Raw genomic sequence first — 20,304 nt, 5'->3', positions numbered from 1 at the left:
CCTGTCGGAGGTGCTTTGTCACGTAGCCCAGGGAGCGTGGAACTCACCCAGAGCTGTTGAACAAACACAAGCACAGGGGCTGTCAATAGCAGCTCCGCAAACTAATTGCCTGTCAAATGAACCACCCTCGTTAAGCTGCCCTCACACACTCACACACTCGTGCGTGCACTGTGACATCCATACGCCCGCACACAGACGCACACACACACAACCTCCCACCCACCCACACACACCGAGCCGATTTGATTCAAAGAGTAGTGATACCTTGTTAGAAGAAAAGACACACGAGTGGCACTTCTCTGTTTGCTGCCTTGTTTCTGCAATCGTTACCGGCGTGTGTAGTGCAGTCACCGTGAGATTGCCATTTTGTTATTATTAAGGGGAACATAGCATAGTATAGCTGATATAATCCAAACACATCCCACACAGCCTACAGTATATCAGAGTGGCGTAATATTTCAGGTTTTAAAACCACTCATTAGATGGTAGCAGAGCTCCATACGCCAAATGTTATTGTTTTTATGTTTGTTTTGCTTTTTTTTTTTGCTGTAGTCATTAGGCGGTAGCAGTGGAGTGCCCAGCGCCTTGTCTGGGTGCCTGTAACAGTGCTGTCGGATTGACACAGCTGGGGAGAGCAGCTTGAGGCTGCACGCTCAGGAATACACAGGGGTGTTCAAAGCCCCTCTCTGAATCCTGATCAGAGCGCTGCCCCAGCCAACTGATGGCCTATTAAATATACATGCGCAGAGGTCAGAGCTGGAGGTCCCGGCTTCCTCCCAGCCATGTGCACTTAAGCGGAAGGGCTGGGCAACAATAAAACCTCCTCTCGCTCCAGCGAGCTCTCCCCTGACACCCTCACCTCCAGTGTGTACGTCAAGTACAGTGCTCACCTAGCGCTATATTACAACTGCCTTTGTGAAAAGGCCAAATGATGCATTTTTTACATGGTTATTATATATTTATATTCAATAACACCAAGGACCACTCTTGCGTCTGTCTGTGTCCCCTTATCTTTTCTATTGTCACTGATAAATAGCCTTGCTCAATACAAGCACACACAGGCATTTGAAGTGAGTCCACATGCCTCATCTTTGTAGTTTCCCAGAGATTGAGACAAGAAGGTAGAAGGGAAGAGCCCCGTAATGGCCAGTCATGATTAACATATTCAGAGTGACACTCTCTCTGTGTTCGTTCGTTAAGCCCGGTCTGTCTGACTAATGAAGTGGAGCGGCAGTTTATCAATTAACCCAGCACTGAGCCATTTGTGCAGGGGATAACACTTGCACCGGGCGTCACGGTGATCCAGTTTGGTGCCCTCTAACCTCTGCGAGTGTCCAACAAGGAGGGATTGTGTGACAATGACAGCAAGACACACAAGTCCACAAGCGGAGAGCCACTAAACAGGATTTGTGCCTGCTGTTCGCCGGCGAAATGCAGAGGAAAGGGTGTGGATTGATTGGGTAATAGGATCATGAAAAAAGATCTCCACAAACTAACATTGGGGGTTTTCAGCATTCTCAGACTTCGCATAGATCATAGCAAGCAACTTAGTGTTGTCTCTATTAAAACAAGCCCTCCCCTGCCATTATCTTTCCCCCCACTGCTCCTTCCTCCATTTCACATTGTTTGTGTTCATTAAGACATGGGCGACCTGCCTTATCCACACATCAGACCTAGCTCTCAAGAGTAATTGCGATGGTCTCGCAGAGGATAATGTGGTTTAAACTCAGTATAGCCTGTCTATTAGGAGAGACATGATGGCAACCACAAATAATAAAGAACTATTTATTCCTCTCTCCGTGACGCTAACTAGGTAACATATCAAGCCGGCCTCGCTAAGGGTCTCTCTTACTGTCAGATATGGCACCCCTCATCCATTCCCAATGGCCCTTGCCTCGACATCTTTGCTCTTCATTTTCTACATGAGCTTGGTCATAAATGCACACACACCTCATATATATTTGATAGTTAATATTTATCCTCGCAAGGGAAGTGCACTTTACATGCGGTAACATACGATTACCTGCAATTCTTATAGCAAAGAAACAAAATCGATATGGATATATAATTCATGACGGAGGGGCTATCAGTTTTTATGGCTCTCTATCCAGGCTCATTAAAGTTTTATCGTAATTGACTGCAAGCAAGAGTTTTTAAGGCATGTTTCTCCCTCACTTTCTACCTTTAATAATTAAGTAAAGTTTAATTGGTTGTATTTTGAGGCACCTAGTGGATGATAGGAGTCTCCCAAATTCAGAACCATAAATTACAGAGCGATATGTTATGCATTAACCTGTCAGTTTGTTCATTTGTTAAGGCAGAAAAGTAGGGTCCCAACCCCCCCCCCCCAAATCACATCCACAAATCGAATAACCGGCCAGGCCCTTCGAAAAAAAATACCTTTTTATGCCTTTCATTGCTGTGTTAATGTAGTGACATGACGCTGTCACTCAGAATGCTCCCATCAACCGCCAGCCCCGAATCGACTCCGCTGATTGGTGGTCAACTTGTTCTCTTGAAGGGAGATTGACAGACAGAAAATTGCACTCTCAGATTTCACCCTTCATTCGTTGCAGTTGTTCTTCCACTCGTCAACTCCTCGCCATGCCTGAGACAGACAGAGGCTTTATCCATTAGCTGTTGGCTTGGCGGGTGGGTGGGCAGATTCAGGCGGGATGGAGGAGGAGATGGGGGTAGGAAGACAATCCTACATTTGAGCACTCTGAGGGAAAATCAATCATGTCATCATAAGTGAGAAGTATGGATGAATTTCATCAGCTGGTTCCTGTCCTGTTCACGCCGCTGGCTTTCTGACTGGCCTGTCCTTCTGATTGGCATCCTCAATGACCCTTAAATCCGAAAAGGGAGACGATTTTGAAAACACTTTAATAAGAGAAATCGGACTGTAGTTCCAGGGTCACAATTTTCCCACTTCTCCTGCTGCTACACTGTGGGAAACCTCAAGTGGTTTCTCTTGACAAAGTGGTAATAGATTTACCGTATGATATTGTGCCAAACCAGCATTAGGCAATTTTGTAAGAAAATGTTTCTCAACTATATAAATTTTCCGTCCACAGCAGATATGATGAAGTGTTATAAAGGGCAGCAGCCCTCTGCCACTGAAAGTTTATTTTTATAATTTTCCCCCATCATCTCACAAGGTCACCGATGAGCACTAAAAGCATCAGAGGTATAGGGTGTGAAGCAATCAAAAATGGATGAAAGTGAAGACATGGAAATCACAGATGAGAAATTGACAGCCGTTTACAGCCTTGTTGTTGATGTGAGTGACAGAGCGAGGGGAGAAAGTGAGAGGGAACGAGTGAGGAGAGGGAAAAAAGGCAGAGTTAAAGTGGTGATAAATTTAATGGAAAAATCAAATACAAAACAAATTCATTCCTCTAAACTTGATGCTTCAGTCGTTCTTTTCTTGGCCTGTGCTAAGCCTTAGAATAAACTGTCACTCCTTATCGATCGCATCTGAATTGTTACCGAGATTTCTGAAAAGTAGTCTTGACACACACCCCACGAATAGTAATCTTGGGAGATGAGAACATCCAGACTGAACAGCTAACACCCCTGACTTAAAATAAAAAAAGGCTTTTCTTTTCTCCCATTTTTTAAATCCAGGCTAATACACTTTGGTGAATTACAAATTCAGTGATAAATATGTTGCGCAGAAAGATGTGCCCTCGTTGGATTTTGCTGTCTTCGCTGCTAGCTGTGAATGAATGAGTGGTGGGGTGAAGGGGATGGGGGGGGGTTCTCGGTATTTTGTCATGGGGAATGTTTATAAACAGCAACTGAGCATGAAATGTTTGTACACGATTTGTTTTGCCATTTGTGATGGAGATGACATGATCAAAAAATCAATTCACTTCACATTTGATTTCCAGCGAGCCCTTAAATGACTGCTGTCGACAGCATCCACCGAAATTCATGTATCATGGTATGGTTCATTATATTCCGATGGTGTATTAATTATGGCTATAGATAGAGAGCTCGGCTGTGAGCGGTAGCCTAGCTGCTGTGTGCCAGGGGGAGCTAGCCTGAGGAGGAAAGCTCTGCTTGTATCCACTCATCCCTCAGCTGACAGGCTTGCTCCAGGAGAAAAGGATTTCTCTGGATTGAGTGCCATTTTCTCTTCTTTAACAAGGAAATTAGTGTGTAAAGGAGATCTGTCAGGATAAAGTGCAGCTTGACTGCTGCTGCCCTCCCCTCCTCTGTCTTTCTTTCCCGCCCTTCCCTCCCTTCCTCATCCTGTAACTCGCTCTCCACCTCTCTCTCACTTTCTCTCCCTCTATCTGCCTCTCTCCTTCCTCTCCCTTTCTTCCCCCTTTCTCCCCCACTCAATGGCTCCCTCAGGGGATCTTCTTTGAGCATTAGCAGAACACATCCAATGTCCCAGCTACATGATTTCATGATATGATTTGTACCGGGGATTTGCAATAATCCGCAAATAAAGTTGAAAGTGAATGACTCTCAATAAGAGACGCAGACAAGCAAAACCAAACCTTTTAAGATTTTCTTTATCTTTAATGGCATGAAAAATGAATTTGTTTTGCATTAGATCACAACAATTTAGCAATGGCCTGAGTATGTTGTTCTGTCTTTGGCTTTTTATGATCATGATTAATTCCTCTACAGGAACCTCAGTGATATACATAATGTATCATGCGCTCATTTAAATGTTCAGTTCCTCTGCAGTTGCAGAGAGCTTGGTAGCTCATTACACATTACCCATGTGTGTCTGGGAGTTGGAGTGTGCCAGCCACTCACTTGTAGCCAAAGATACAGTATCTGCTGCTTTAGCAGGATGTCAGGGTTTGACAGTGCGATTAAACTCAGGTGTCATCTCCACCACTCCAGCTTCATTCGCCTCTTGTTAGTCCCTTTATTTGGTTCCAACATTAGGGAGAACCAACTTTTCACCTCAAGTAGACAGACAGGGATGAGACCCACTGGCACATTTTAATAAGTCTGCTTCAAAGGTGTAGGGTGAGTGGGAAAAAGAAAAATCAAAACATCCTGGGTTAATTTGAAATGTACTCTGCATCTGTGATGGGAAACAGCCTCACAGGTGAGTAAGGGAGACAATTAGGGAATATCCGTAAGTGCAGGAGCTGCATACTAAAAAACGCAAATCACTATTTCCCCATCTGGCCCCTACTGTGCCGAGAACTGCAGCTGAGGTCCGATTTCACCCGTCAATCACGGCCACTTCGCTGTGGGGTGTGTGTCCTGGTGAGAGAGCCTACCCCCAAGTCATTAGCACACACAGTCAAACTGTACTGAGAACTGCCCTGCACCGCTCGGCTCTGCACCGCGGTTTAAATATCCCCAGCCTGTGACAGGATCAGTTTAGCGATCTGTAGGATTGATCTCCTCTTTAAAGTTTTGCCTGAGGCGACTCTAATTGGGAACGAGGCTGCCTCCCACTCCCCTCACTCCCTTAACTGTCAGTCTTGGCTTTGTTTACTGAGGACATGCCCAAACCTATTTACTCAATAATGAGGAGACGTGGTGGGGATGCTGCTGATCACATTGAGGCCCCCAGCGGGACTTCTGCATGCTGGGAAGGGCGGGAACATCATTTTAGACTTTTAGGCTGCTGAAAGTTAGCCTACGTCGTCGCTATAATGTAAAGTGGTGAATAATTTTTTTTCTCCTTGTTTTTCTCACATGGCTCATATTCCTTGATTTGCAGAACACTTGTCTACCGCTGGGAATTTATTGTTTTTCCGCTGTCATACCATACAGTTAGCTAAAATAGAACAGCATTTAAAAGACAAAGCACATAAGTAGTATCATTGTACACTTGTAAAATGCCCTCCACATGCCTAATGCCATCTACATAGAATCAAATCTGACTGAGAGCCCACTCCAAACATGTGAGGTATCACCAATGGCTTGCTGTGGAGTGGACTATTCATGACTGGAGTGCCTCGGCCTATTGGGCCATTTCCCTTTTCTCTCATGGTGAATTCCTCAGATACTCACCCTCATTTAGGTTGTTTTCATTTGCGCTGACTGACAAAGCCTTTGGTGTGGATAGCGAGGCTATAGAGTCCATTGATGCCCATTGGGATTATGAATGATGAAGTGGAGAAGCTGCCGCTATCAGAGGGACACAACACTGCTCTTAATAGAAAAGCATTTAGAAAGGCAGCAGGGAGGAGGTGGTGGTGCTGGGGGCTTTCTGACACTCGACTGATAAGAGGCAGCTCTTCAGAGGTGGTAGTGTGTACAATGAGACACGCTGATGGGGATACAATGACACACATGTTGCGTCTGACAGCGGTGATTTAGACGTGTGGTGTAAAAAAAAACAAAAAAAACCTGGACCACACAACAGAGTTTCATAATGCGATACTCTCGATACAGAATTTTGTTACCAGGCTGCTTGCGCATGTTTCTACTTATTGGTTTGATTTGAGGGGAAAATGCATTGTCATTACTCATATCCGGCCGTGACAGATTGAAGAGGGGCAGGAAAAGGGAGAGAGGGGAGTTAGAAGTGTAGTGGCACGGGAGTGAAAGAGAGATATGCAGAAAGGGAGAGCTGTCAGTTTGAGGAATGAGCCTGATAAGGGGAAGGGACTCGGCAGATGGGCAGAAGAAACCGGCAGCACACTTCTCAATTAAACATGTAAATACCAAAAGCAGGCAGTGATGGAGATGAGAAAGTTAAATAAACACAGCACCGTGCTGTGATTACAAGCTCAAAAACACCGCCACCTTTGCCTTTTTTTCTAGCTCCTGCAACTACAAAGAAATCTTAAATCCAGCAAAACTTCTGCTCTAACATATTATATATATATAACTCTTTTTTTTTTCATCATCTCCTGTGGCTAAATTGAATCATGCAGAGTAAGATTCTATGGGAAGTTGCACACCCACCAGGAAATCTTGATACAGATCTAATTGAGCTTTTCATCCATTGACTTTGTCCTTTGTTAGAATTCCACTATTGTAATATTTTGTTCTAATAATTGTTGTCCATCATTTTAACATACGTGCCCCCCCCCTCCCCCAAATGCGCACCCTGCTGTGAACTACAGGGAGTATCCTAAATACTTCTGTAGGCAGTGTCCCTGACATTAATAACAATGAGCTTGGCATAACCACAGTACATTCTTAGGGAAGATTCACAGTTTGACATTCAGCCCAGATGCTATCGCGGAGCCTCGGTGTTTAAGACCGCAGAGAAGACAGACATCTGTCACTTGTTACCTTTGAAGTGAATGAGAGAGGGACGCAGGAAAACACAGTGGACAAAAGGCCATTCTGACCACAGACCCTCAGTGTTTACAAACGGAAAGGGAGAGTGACAGGAGAAACTCAAGATGAATGGATCACTGCTGTTGATCTCTCCTTCTCATTCCGTGTGCTAAGTTATTCCGTGGCTGCTACCCCAGTGGGGGGTGGAGGGAAACAGGAAGTTGAGAGAGGCAGGCAAGAACGCCTCAAGGACTCTGGAGGAGCAGAGCACTGCAGCCTGCATGGGAAGAAAAAAAAAAAAAAAAACTCCCTTACAACTTACTGTACACTTCTCTAACCTGAGGTACCAAACATTACAAATGTGAACATAATCCACATTTTAATGAGTAGATGATGCTATATTAAGGCAATATTTGCAATAGTGTTGATTTGCCATGTTGAAATAACAGGATCTGTTGCATTAGCTGTTATTTTGCAAAGTGTGGATTTGAGCATACGTGTATTTTGATATAATTATTAGAACAATGGCCGTATTCATTTGTCTTCTGTCATGTCTCCTCAGACCCGTTTCTATTTCAGGTTGCACGTCAAGCGAGAGCAGCTATATCTGGCTGGCAATTAAGCTGGTCCTGCCTCCCCTTGATGCTTGATTAGTCCGATTGATGGAGGAGGCCATATGTGGCGGTGTCAAAACTTGGCAGCCAGGCTCCATCCTCTCAAATGAGAGGCAGGCAATAAAGAGGCAGGCTGCCCAGAGTGGGTGCACGTATGCGAGGCCTGCAGCGCCACGATTCGGGCCCCCCCGATATGTAGCTTTTTCTCTGGGGGTCTCCGGGGCACTGACCACTCCAGCCAAGTTCTTGTCCGGGCAGAGGTGGCCACCGGCTCGGGGTGTCACTGTACTGAGCCCTCTGGGGCACAGGCTCCAGGCAAGGCGTGGGGAGTGTGTGTGCGTATGTGTGGGTGGGTGTGTGTGCGGGGGGGGTGGAGTTGTAGATGGGGGGTTGGGAGGTTTAGAAAGCTGAAAGATATGGCCCCTTTCCCAATCTCGCTCGGAGACAACAAAAAGGGAATGCTTGAGAAGGGGAAGCAGCGGGAGGAGAGCACAAAGACAAAGGCGCGGGCAAGGTCAGTCCAGCTAATGGGCCTGAGCCGTAGGCTGCCTGGGGCTAGGCACACTTCTGTTCTCTCTCACACACTGGGCCTTCAAAGACCCTTCAGTCCACCCCTCTCCTTCTCTCCTCTCTTCCTCCATCTCTTCCACTCCTCTTTCACTCTTTTTCCCCCCACTTCCACTGGTGACACTTCCTCCCTTCAAAAGGTTCTGAACAGGTGCCTTAAGAAAAAACACATTTTCTACAAAACACCTCCCAAGTATTCACTTTCGTCCATTTCATCAACAATTGCGATGTTAATGAATGGCATTTCTCCAATAATTCCACATGGAATTTCCAAATTGACGTAGAAGATATTTTCTTTCTTTCAAACTGAGATGGACGTAGAATTCTTCAGGTTTATCTGCCGTCACCGACCGTCATTAGGGTCCAAGGTGGGTTTCCTGGAAGTGCTAAGAGGAACTGTTGGAAAATGAGGAGGAGGTGGAGTGTTGTTGTCAGGTTGGCTGGCTAGCGTTGCTTGGCTCCACTTGAGGGCTCCTTTAATGTGCAGCGGAGTAGAATAAGTGAGTGGCTGTGGGCACCAGCTGAGCTCACTCTCGTCTTCGCCTGGTAGCTGAGGGGTGAGCCGCTGCCACCTGACACTGGGCACACGGCTCAGGGCTCCTCTTGGCAGCGTGGCACAGCACACATGTCCCCTCATTTGGATGGAGATTCAGACACAACACACAAAAGCTTTACCCCCCCGGTGCTCCTCCTCCTCCTCCTCCTCTTCCCTCCCTCACTCAGTCAGTCTCTCTTTTTCCCTTCCTGTTTTTTTTCTCCCCTTCCTTTAGTTTTTGACGGCATCATAATAATCTGGGTATCTTCTTGATCATGCCCCATGTTTTTTTTTTTTTTTTTTTTCTTTCTTTCTTCCTCATCTTCTTGGAGACGAGTTTGAAATTGCCTGCGTCAGGACTTTGCTAATTAAAGTCATACTTTCAAAAATGCCATAATAACTGTTAATTAGCTTGATGCTATTTTCAGCATAATTTGCTAATTAGTGGAAAACCTGTACAGCGTTTCTCTCTAATTACAGTATGGCTCCGCACGGCGCATCTGTGCCTTGACTCCAAATGATACCATTACAAAGTCCCGTATTACGCATTCTCTCAAAACAGTTAATTGCCTCCACAGATAGTGAGATACTTCAGTCAGCTGATTTTTATGGTAATAAATGGACAGGCACAGACACAAACCTCCCTGGTTCATATTTATGAAATATGAAAAAGGAAAACAACCTCCTTATGAGATGCATGGAGTTAGCTTGGAAATAATCTGGTTGGCTCTGTGATGATTTTGTGTGCTCATGCGTTGAGTTGCCGAGACTTTTAATGAAGTTTGATTTATTCTATGTTATAACCTTGTGAGCATAAGCCATTACATAGTAATTAAAGCGAAGGATGCAGACGGTAACGACATCAACCTTTTAAGAAGGTAAAGGCAGAGATATGACGGATTGTACCTTCAGAGGTGGTTGCCATGTTAATACAAGTAGCAACATAATGTTTCCATGCCACAGCTTATTACCGAGAATGTAACTACCTTGTCGCCCCGCCAGTTATTTTCATGTAGTTTAGCAAAGGGGGAGAATTATGGACATGACCACAGGTTGACCCTAATACATGTGTATACTAGACACAAATTACGACTCATTAAGTGTGGTGAGGAGCGTGATTGGCACGACCTCTGACCTCAGGATGTCAGCTTTGCCCATCCTCCGCTTTGCCCTGCTTTTGACAGCCACCAGTCTGACAGGGCTAGCATCGGCGCCGGCTAATTAATGCACCACTTCAGAGACCCTTTCATTTATGGCTTCTGAAAGGCATTATTAAATTAATTAAACCACCAAGAGTTAGTCATTATGAAATCAGGAGGTTTACATGGATGACAGCGTTTATGAATTAAACATCCCCAAAGTTCCTCGCAGGAGATACCCCGAGCTGCGTGTGGGTACCTAGCGCGACAGATGTTTGCCCCCCCCCTTCCTCGAGCTAACCTGTATTGCAAGCGATTTAGGTCTCATTTGGGGGTTTGAAAACTGAAAGCAGCAGAGAAAGAGGTTCAGGATAGCTAATGAGCAGAGAAAGAGAGGGGAAAAGGAGGTCACTAGCTCTGTTCATCTGTAGACAGTGCAGATGGTTCTGTTTTATACAATACAACAATGGCGTACATCAATTTGTTGATCGCTAATAGATAGCTACTCTCAGATGAATTGCAGACTGGGATCAGTTGTCTGTGGGTTTTAGCTGAGAACTCTACATTTATAGCCTGGAAACATTTAGAAAAAGCCGTGTGCTGTTTTTAACTCATCATGTGATGTGAAAACTACAAATGGTGCACGAGATAAATCCCATAAACTTGGGCTTAGCTGGAGAGCAGAGGGCAGAGATGAGTAGCTCACTCAGGAGCCTTGACGATAGACTCCTTTTCATCTGTGGACTGAGATTCACAGATTATCTCAAGAGGCTCTCTATCTCTGTCCTCGTCTCTATTTCTCTTTTTCTGTTTTCTCCACCCTCCCTCTCTCGCCCCTCAATTCAGGAAGTTTGCCAGCTACTGTCTTTGTTTACAATGCCAAGGGAAAATGTCAGAGCCGTTGAGAAAAATATCCTTAGAATCTTTTTTTTCATCTTCTTAATCTAACAGTTTACTGAACTTGATAAGTGTCCTATCAACATGCTAATCAAATTACTTCGGAACCAAAATTGACAGTTTTCATTAATTATACAAGATTATTCTAATTGCAATTCAAATTTATTCATTCCGAACAGAAGGTATTCAGTAATATTTTACAAAATTTGCATATTAAATGGAGGGAGTTGTGCATTATGCATGGTAATGTATGCAGAGTTTCTTATTTTTAACTTCACGGCCATATGTGGTGTCGTTGTAGGAGCAGGTGAAAAGTCTAAGTGTGTTTAATTTGCTTGACAAACATTCGGCTGGAGCTTGTCAAGGGGAGTATTGTGAATGCCAATCTTTATTCCCTCTTTATTGATTACCCCAAACTCTAAACATCTGGAGGTAAATGGCACTGAGAGAGATGAACTGAATCATGGGATTAGTACCTTCAATGACTGAATCACTATCAATTACTTCAATAGCATAATTCAAGTGCACCGCATAAAAGCTACAGTACCTCGGTTTGAGCCAGGATTAATATTGCAATTTAACGTAACAATGGAAGCATGGGAATGATATGGACGGCGTCCAACTTTTTCACATTGATGTCATAAAGCTAATGCCGTTATCTAAATACGAATGTATTTAATTCCTAATTTAGGCTTTGTTTGTAAAATGAAAAGGCTGAACGCATTAGGCACATGTTTTAAAAGGTAATGGATTCTGTGAGTAAAACAACCTTATTTATTCACTGAGACGCAAAACCCCCAATTTGCTCTTTGTTTTTATTTCCTAGAGCGGGCAGTGAAGTGCAAACAGCTTACTGGGAAGCTGTTTACTACAGTATATGACAAAGGGCGTGCGGGCGTGCATGCATGCGTGTGCGTGCGTGTGTGTGTGTATGTGTGTGTGTGTTTTTGTGGGGAAGGGGGCGGCTCTTCCAGCTCCACAGGCAAGGTCTTGTGTTGTAATGTAAGCGTAATAATTATCAAACAGCATCGGGGGCCCTGGGTGCGGGCTTTAACAGGGGGAGAGCATGTTTGATATGTAGAATCAGCCCATAGTGCATCCATAGAGGGTGACTAAATCGCACGGTTCATGGATCACATTAGTATTGCTCTGCATCTACCCTCGCACTATAGGTGATTTCCATTTAGACACACATTTCCACATGAAGATAAATATGACTTGAATCGTAATTTCCCTGAAGTAAATATAATACAAATACAACATAATACAGTGTCAGACCAGGCAGGCTAATAGATTACTAGCGTGTTTTCCATTTGTATGGTAAGTGGTGAACCTGGGTGGTGGTCTGGCGAGTAACAAATTGAATGTTTAATCCATCTCAGTGCAGATTGAGGGTATCAGAAAGATCGGTAGTCGTATGAGTTCTCCTGTGACTGGTAGTGTATTAGATGTTTTTACTCTTCAGGGGTTTGAGGAATGTTGTTGGATTAACGAGAGGTGCAAAGTGGTAGATAAATGCAATTTCTTATCTTTTCTGAAGTCGTCTGTTATTTTTCAAATAGGTATTTGGATTTGACATGCTGTATTTCCAGTCACTCAGTGGAGTAATCTCTGATGTCAGATTACAATAACATTAGCTCTGTTTTACTTGGATGTTGTATGACTTTTAATTACAGAATTTTATAATATAATATTAAATTATAAACATGACTCTCTCCCACCAGTTACATATGTGGAAGTCATTGCACTCACTTCTCTAATTCTCTCAGAGGCTTCTGTCCAAGAGCCCATTTAGTGGAAACTGTGCGATATATGCATAAGATATGCCTCCTTAATGTTACCAAACATTCTCTAAGTACATATTTAATTCTTTAATAAATGTTTGCTCTGGCATTTTGGAGAAGCAGGATTAGCGTCAACTGCACAGCATCTCTTATAAAGTGTGACAAATTGATAGTTTTATATAGCTTAATCTGTTTACTATGATGTTTATGCGAGGAATTATTACAAACTAATTAAAGAAATCACTTTGATATAATTAGTCAGATTTCAGGAAGCTCATTAGTAGTAATTTGCATGAAAAATAAGCCCTGTAGTGGTGCTTAGGCCCAGCTATTCGATCTGTGTTTTATCTGGTTACACATCAACCCCCATTGTTTGTTGTTTGAGGCTGTCTGAAGTGGCCCACAATATTTTCAGTCATTGCCCTGAGAAGCGGTGGGGTATCTTTCAACAAATTCCTCCCCTAAAGCAAGTTAACCTGTATGTGGAAGCAGACACATGCCTCTGTGTGCATAAGGCAGAAGGAGTGAGCGGCAAAACACTGTCTATTTATCTGTCAGGTTCCTGACAAAGAACTGAGCTGACAAGTAAGGGTTTCCCTCAGCCGAGCAGGGGGGCTTTATTCACCGTACTTACATGCCCAGTCTATGCCCAGAGACTCATGTTATTTGCAAATCACATTCTTTGAAACTCACAAACGGGGCGAGACATTCCCCGCTATGGGTTTGTCAGCTGCCTTCACAACAACTAGCTATGTATCGCTAACAGTGCGCGGTTTCGGTAAGGAAGCAGCTTTCTCTTAGCATTTGCCTTGCTGTCACTTTTTCCAACACATGCGATCTGTGTCTTCATGCTTGGGGTCTCTCCTCCCTTAGAGGGTTGCCATCTTCCCTTTGGACTGACAAATAAAACGCCCACACTCCCGCTGAAATAAAAAGAGAGGAAAAAAAAATACACCCCTGGAATTACATCATTCTCCGCTGAAGCGGCTCCTTCTCAGAGCTTGATGTACAAATATATATAATATTCCCATTATTGGATAAAAATAAAAATAATGACAATGATTTGAAATATAAAAGTTATTTTAAATGGATTTCTTTTTTCTCAGGATACCTCGGCCTTAGGCAGAGGGGTTCAAAATGCAGGTACAAAAACAGGACCTGTTTATTCTCTATACCCTTTTCCCACCATGGACGAAATCCGTCCCTAAACATCCGGACAGAGAAGCACTTGTGTGGCGCTGATGTCACAGACCTACCTGGCCTCCCTCTCACAAAAGCTAAGGTATCATTAGCTTGGCCCACACAATGGCCATTCAACCAAGCCACTGCGCTCCTCAGGACTAGGGAACAATGTTATTTTTTGTCTCAGAATTATAAAGACAGAGTTTTGCAGGAAACCTGACAGACAAAACCCTTTAGAGGTAAATGCTCCAGGCGGCTTTTGGGTTTAATCTTTTCCCATTAGCATTTTGCCCCCCAAACCCCCCCCCGCCTCTTGCTCACACACAAAGACCATATTTACAGGGTCAAAAGTAAAGGCTTGGAGTCTCTTGAGACTGCTTTTTGTATAGATCTCCTCTACATATCGAACACTTGCTTTTATTTTCATTTTATGCTAATGTATTTCGAATGGGCCACTGAATTGTTTACTAAAATCTTAAACAGGTATTTGCTTGCGGCGGTAAATACATTTTCTTTTCTAACAACAGAACAACAAATCTATCACGTTTTTTAACTCTCTACCAAATATTGTGAGAAATCACACATGCAAGCATATTAAAAATGATTAACCCACAATGCAGAGGTTTATTTGATGAAATAGTTATATTGTCAACAATACAACACGGCTAAGGGTTCATATGTGCTACCTTTGTGTTTGTGTGTGTTTCGATGCATGTGTGCTTACGTGTGCGTGTGCACACATTCACTTATGCTTGTGTGTGCGTGTGTGTGTGTATGAGTGTGTGACTCCATGTGTGTGATTCATTCCAGGGCAGTTTTAGTCCTTATAAAATATTCATTTTGGTTGTGCAGGGCCCTGTAATTGCCATCTCTCACCCTGAATTATTTATACCTCGCACAGACTGACAAAGCTTTGCCATACGGCCCCAGATGAATCAGAAAGCAGCCATCTCTGCTGCCAACAGCACTGGGCTTTCACACAAATATGGCAGCCACGTCTCTCTGCCTGGCCTCTCTTAATTTGACATTTTCTTTTTCCCCCTGCCTTTGTCCTAGGTGCACAGAAAGGTTACCTGTTAGCTTTAAGCACCGACCCGCTCTCTGTCTTTCTGTCTCTATCCCCCCTGCCTACATGACAGTCCACAGTGGGTGTTTTTTTTTTTTTCTTCCTTCTGAGAACGCGTTAATGTGGCTGCGATGTCAGAGTGGCTGCCTCATGTTTTATGACGACTGACCGGTCCTGACAGCCACTTTAGATGTATGTATTATACATTAGTAATAATATGGTGTAGAAATACACTCGCATACATTTGAGCATGCATGAACAGACAGCAAAACCACTGACTCATGGACCTATATGTAACACACACACACACACACACACACACACACACACACACACACACACACACACACACACACACACACACACACACACACACACACACACACACACACACATGCAAATAAGCCCCCACTGGCCTGCCGGATCCAGCATGGCTGTTGGTAAACGGTCAAAGCCCCCCTGCTGGCCTTGCCTGTACAGCTGCGTTCCTCTGCGTCTTGCCTGGGTCTGATCACTCCAAGGTGCCACAGGAGAGAGCCGCTGCTGTATGGCTTTCATTGTTGGCCCTCTCCGGGGCCTTCCAGAACCCCACGTCCAACACCCGTAAATACCACTATTCACCCCGGCCAGTTACTCCAACATATGCTTATCTTCCATCTCACTAGCGCGCGGAGGTGCTGACTGGTATTTCCTCAAGGCCCCCGAGCTCCAGTGCTGACCACTAATCAAAGCACCATATTTCTCCTCCTGCACAAAAATAACCTGGAGACACTTCTCTGCCGTCCAGCTGTTGAGCTGAGTAAATGTTCCCCAGAACTGCATTGTGGATGTGTGGGATTATTTTTGTAATGTCAGCAACCTCACAACCAACTTCATTGAGACTGTCATAGTCATTATCAGTAATCATCGTCACACAGGTTTTCATGGTGGCCGGTGATGATTCCATTATATTTATAAATTCCAGTTTGGATGTAGATGATGCTGGCTCTACAGTGGCAACCAGTGTTTGATTTGTTTTTACGACAGGGCCGCGCAAGACAAAAACAACGCAGAATTATTTATGTCTCGTGTCTTATTATATTGTGTTCAAAGTCCTGGTAGAGAAAAAGGCGTATTCAGAGTAAAACAAAGAACAGCGTGCAACAGTACACAGCCTCAGCAGTATCTTGGATGTGAGGGGATGGGGAGAGGCAGAGAGAAAGCTCGGGGCTAAACATGCAGTATGTGGCGGGGCTGGAGCTAAAAGCTGCATAAAGCACACAGCCTTAGTCCACTGTTAGCAAGTGATGGATAGTTAGCAGGAGCTCCGAGTGTTCGTCTAATCTGTTACAGTAAACCTGCACCAAGGCCTGAAGGGGATCAGTGGGGGCTTGCTAGGAGTGGGTTTGACGTGAAACCATTTGTGAGGACGAGCCATTCTCTTAAGTAAGAAACTAACAGTGTCCGGAGAGAAAGAGAGAAAGAGAGAGAGAGAGCCTGAGAGCGAGCAAGACAGGAGGTGAGGAAAATGAGTGAGACCACAGGAGAGAGAGAGAGAGAAGGAGGAGGAGGAAGAGATACCATAATGAGTCCTGTAGCCATGGAGTAAATGAAGAGGGATTGACAGAGTGAGGGATCCTCAAGTGAAATAATGTCAATGCCACTCTGCCCATTAGAGAGAAAAGGGGGATGGTGGAGGAGAGGGTAAAGAGGGATGAATGGAGGGGACACAGCTACATGTTAGGGTGCAGAGGAAGCACATACATTATTAGTGACACCCCCCACAACACACACACACACACACACACACAAACACACCACCAACAAAAATATGAAATATGAAACAACAAAATGAACCGACAATAGCAGCTGAAAAAAAATAAAGAAATAAAAACAAACAAAAAAAAAGGCCTTGGAAATACCCAATAAATTCTCAGAGACGTGTAGTTGGGATATTTGATGTTGAACAATAATAATCACAGTGACATCTGCCTTGCTGCTCTCGGAGGAGATGGGCAGAGCCCCGTGAGTGGAAGGGGTTAATCTCCCAAACCCAATAAGGTTGGATAGTGAGGCACTTGTTCCCTGATAAAGAAGTGATAGGATCTGTGGGTCTGGTCCCTCGGCGCTTGTACAGGGGTAGAGCAAATATTGTTAATGTGCTGCGGTTTACTTCGGCTAAGGCGAGAAAAACAGCTCTGCTTGACGAGAGAAGACAGCGGCGAAGCAGAATACGACAGGAATGGCCGCGCAGCTCGGCTCGGGGGCCTCTCAGGGACTTAACTGGCATATATATCCAAGACCACTCAGTTGCATAAATAAGTGCTCGGGAAGATTAAGATCTATAAGTGTCTCTATTTCTCGTTTTACCTGCTCCGCCTTGTCACAACAGGAATCTGAATGCAGTTCAGTGGAGTGCCTAATAACTGGAGCAGTAGGTAGGAGAGGCAGGAGGCTTGACATTAAGACCCCGGCGTTTTGGAAATCCGATACGCTATTGACCCGTGTACTACTATCTCAGCGTAGAGATCTGGTGTCAGCAGATTGTAGTCTGACTCTTACCGATACTGTGGCCATCTGTCAGTGTATTGTGTAACGGCCTAAACAAATAAGGGGGAAGCGCTTTTGTACAATAAGGTGTACTATTGAAGAGAAAAATACACCCTCATGTGTGTAATTTAAGAAAACTTGCGAGTGAAAAGAATTTCAAATAGCTCGGACTGAACTTTGAATTCCTTACAAGTCATTGAAAATAATATAAATCTGAATATTACTAGTTAAAAAAGATGAATAAAAATTGACAGCAGAGCTATCGCCTCCTTAATAATACAACATTATCCTTATTTGCCCTCTTGACTCAAATCAAAGGGATGGACATTTATGCATGAGTGACATCAACCCTTCAATTAAGTTGGCCATTTAAATGAGAGAAGGCCCTTCCTCGCCCTGCCTGTTTGTTTTTTTCCCTTCTCTCTTCTTTTTTTTTTTCTTCTTCTATTTCCCCTCCGTTTGATGATAGGAGAGGGTGAGCTAGAATTAGGGCGATGGGTCTTCCTTTGAGTGTCAGCCTAAAATGATCAGAGTAAAGATAAGAGGGTCTAGCAGCCCTCAAATCAGTCAAAGTGCCAAAGTCGGCCTTTTTCTCCTCAATTACCGGGTCTGTGAAGCCAGGGAGTGGAAGGCACCGAGCCTGCTGCATTACTAAAGAGACAATCTATTTCCCCTTTGACCAGAGGGAGAGAAATCATTATGGCATGATTAGTAGCTTCGGCAGCGGGCGCGCATGGAGGTACTACAGGAGAATCGTATTAATTGCCTGAGACCAAGGCATGAGCGGGATTGTTTTAACGTTGATTTGTGGACCTGTATGACTAGCTGTCGGAGATAAAAGCTGAAGTCAGGTCTTAGTTATACTGGCAGACTTCGGGCATGCAGACGGAGAGGGTTGATGTCAAAATGAGCTTCCGCGGCTGCTCTGGAAGTCTTTCTCTATGTGCCTGTCGATGTCTTCCTCTTTGTCTTTCTTCACACTTCATAGTTTTCCTTTACGCCTCCCCCTATCCCTCCCTCTACTCCCCCTTTCCCTCAGATGGACTACACCCCACCCCTCCCCACCCCCCGCACTCCCTTCCTCTCCCTCCTCCAACTGATAGCTGCCTCGGCCGATTATTTCATCCAGTGCGGTCCACTGAGAGCCTCCTCTCCCGGCTTTGGAAGAGCTTTAATTAGCCATGTTAATATCCCCTTCATTGGCCTTAATATCACTCAACACCTTCCTCCATCTCAGCGGCCACCAGGGTCCCCCTGTCCTGTCAGAACAGCTGATTATTGAGAAGGATAGCTTTAATCAAACCTAATTGCAGTTCATTCTTTCTCTCTATCCCCCTTTGCCCTCCATTGCCAACATCTAATGGCAGCGACGACTTGATATCCCATTAAAAAACAATTAAACAACCTCCTTTTGTCTCCGTGCGTGCCAAAACACCAGCACAAACTTCTGTAGATATTTAAGAAGTAAAAGAGAGAGAGTGGGGCCTTGTCTTAATTGCTCTCCTTCTCACCAAGGACCAATTTGCACTGTGCTCATGGAGAATCTTAACCAACTCAAATGTAATGGATGCTATAGCACTGCCACTGCTGTGGACTATGAAAATTAAGCTTATCTTTTTAGTAGAGAAATTGTGCTTAATTGCCTTCATAACAGTAAACATAAAGGAGCCACTTTATGATAGCGTGGGCACTCAATTTCTTGGGTTTATTGTTTCCGAACTTTTGGTTTCGCTGTAGTAGAAAGAGTATGTTAAAGCATTAAAGTATCCAAGACAAGAGACAAGACTAACTCTGAAAGTAATGTGTTTCTTTTATGAAGTCAATGCATTGCCGAGGAAATGTATTCTATCTCTCCCTCTGACATAAATTGTCTACCAACGGATGATGCATGCACATGCTGACACGCACACATACCAGTGTAGATGTGCACGAACACACACGCACACAAACACACACACGCTGGCCTTACCCAATCTGTATGAGAGGCGACAGACAAATAAAAGTCGTATTTCAGGTCTGCTTTCCGCAGATGTCTGCTGCTCTACATTATGACTCTTTGGGGAAATAAAAACAGGGTCAGGGAATTAGAGTACATAATGGTCATTTTGATGATCAGCCAACAGATGCAACCCGAAAACACAGTGAACACAATCAAGCGAAATGCACTAATGACAAGTCAGGTTCTTTATGGCCTCACCACACACCGACAGGCAATCAGCATTCTGGCATGGGTTAAAACGTCTTTTATTGATGTCCGAGCCAAAGCTTCTTGGATGTGGAGTGAAAATATTTTCTCACCTCTCCTCTCCCTCCTGGGCCCTCGGCGGAGCACAAGGTAGAGGAGTCTATCGAAGAACGCTTCTAAATGACCAGTGCATGTGTTAATGTGGCCAGGGTTAGAAGGGTCATTTCAGACTCTGATTTATGGCTTGGCCAGGATCCCACTGGGTGAACGAGAAGTCTTAAGTGTTGTGAAAGCGTCCTCACAGGCCACACAAGCCACTGTATTTAGTGGAATGAAATGGCCATGCAATCTATGGTGCAATCTATGGTAATCCAATGAGCTGCTGTGATTCTGTGAGCCAAGGTAGTATTACAATGGAAACCACAATATTGCATATAGCGACGCAAGTGCGATGTGATGAAAAATAAATATCTCGCCGTGGTATTTATAATGAATCGGAGAAAGCAAAGGGACAATCAGTCATGATTCTTTGGGGAGAATTTACAAAAACAAGTCAATTTCATTGTTTATTCCGTGTGGTTGTGT

At 44.2% G+C, this 20,304-nt stretch overlaps 1 protein-coding gene across 1 annotated transcript in view; it reads left to right on the top strand.

The window, feature by feature from the left end:
* Positions 1-20,304, top strand: part of ebf3b (EBF transcription factor 3b) — a 65,646-nt gene that overhangs the window by 18,317 nt on the left and 27,025 nt on the right.

Source organism: Anoplopoma fimbria, chromosome 6 (genome assembly GCF_027596085.1).
Source record: "Anoplopoma fimbria isolate UVic2021 breed Golden Eagle Sablefish chromosome 6, Afim_UVic_2022, whole genome shotgun sequence".
NCBI classification, from domain to species: Eukaryota; Metazoa; Chordata; class Actinopteri; order Perciformes; family Anoplopomatidae; genus Anoplopoma; species Anoplopoma fimbria.
The sequence above is the reverse complement of the archived record's forward strand: the minus strand, read 5'-3'. Positions and strand labels throughout refer to the sequence as shown.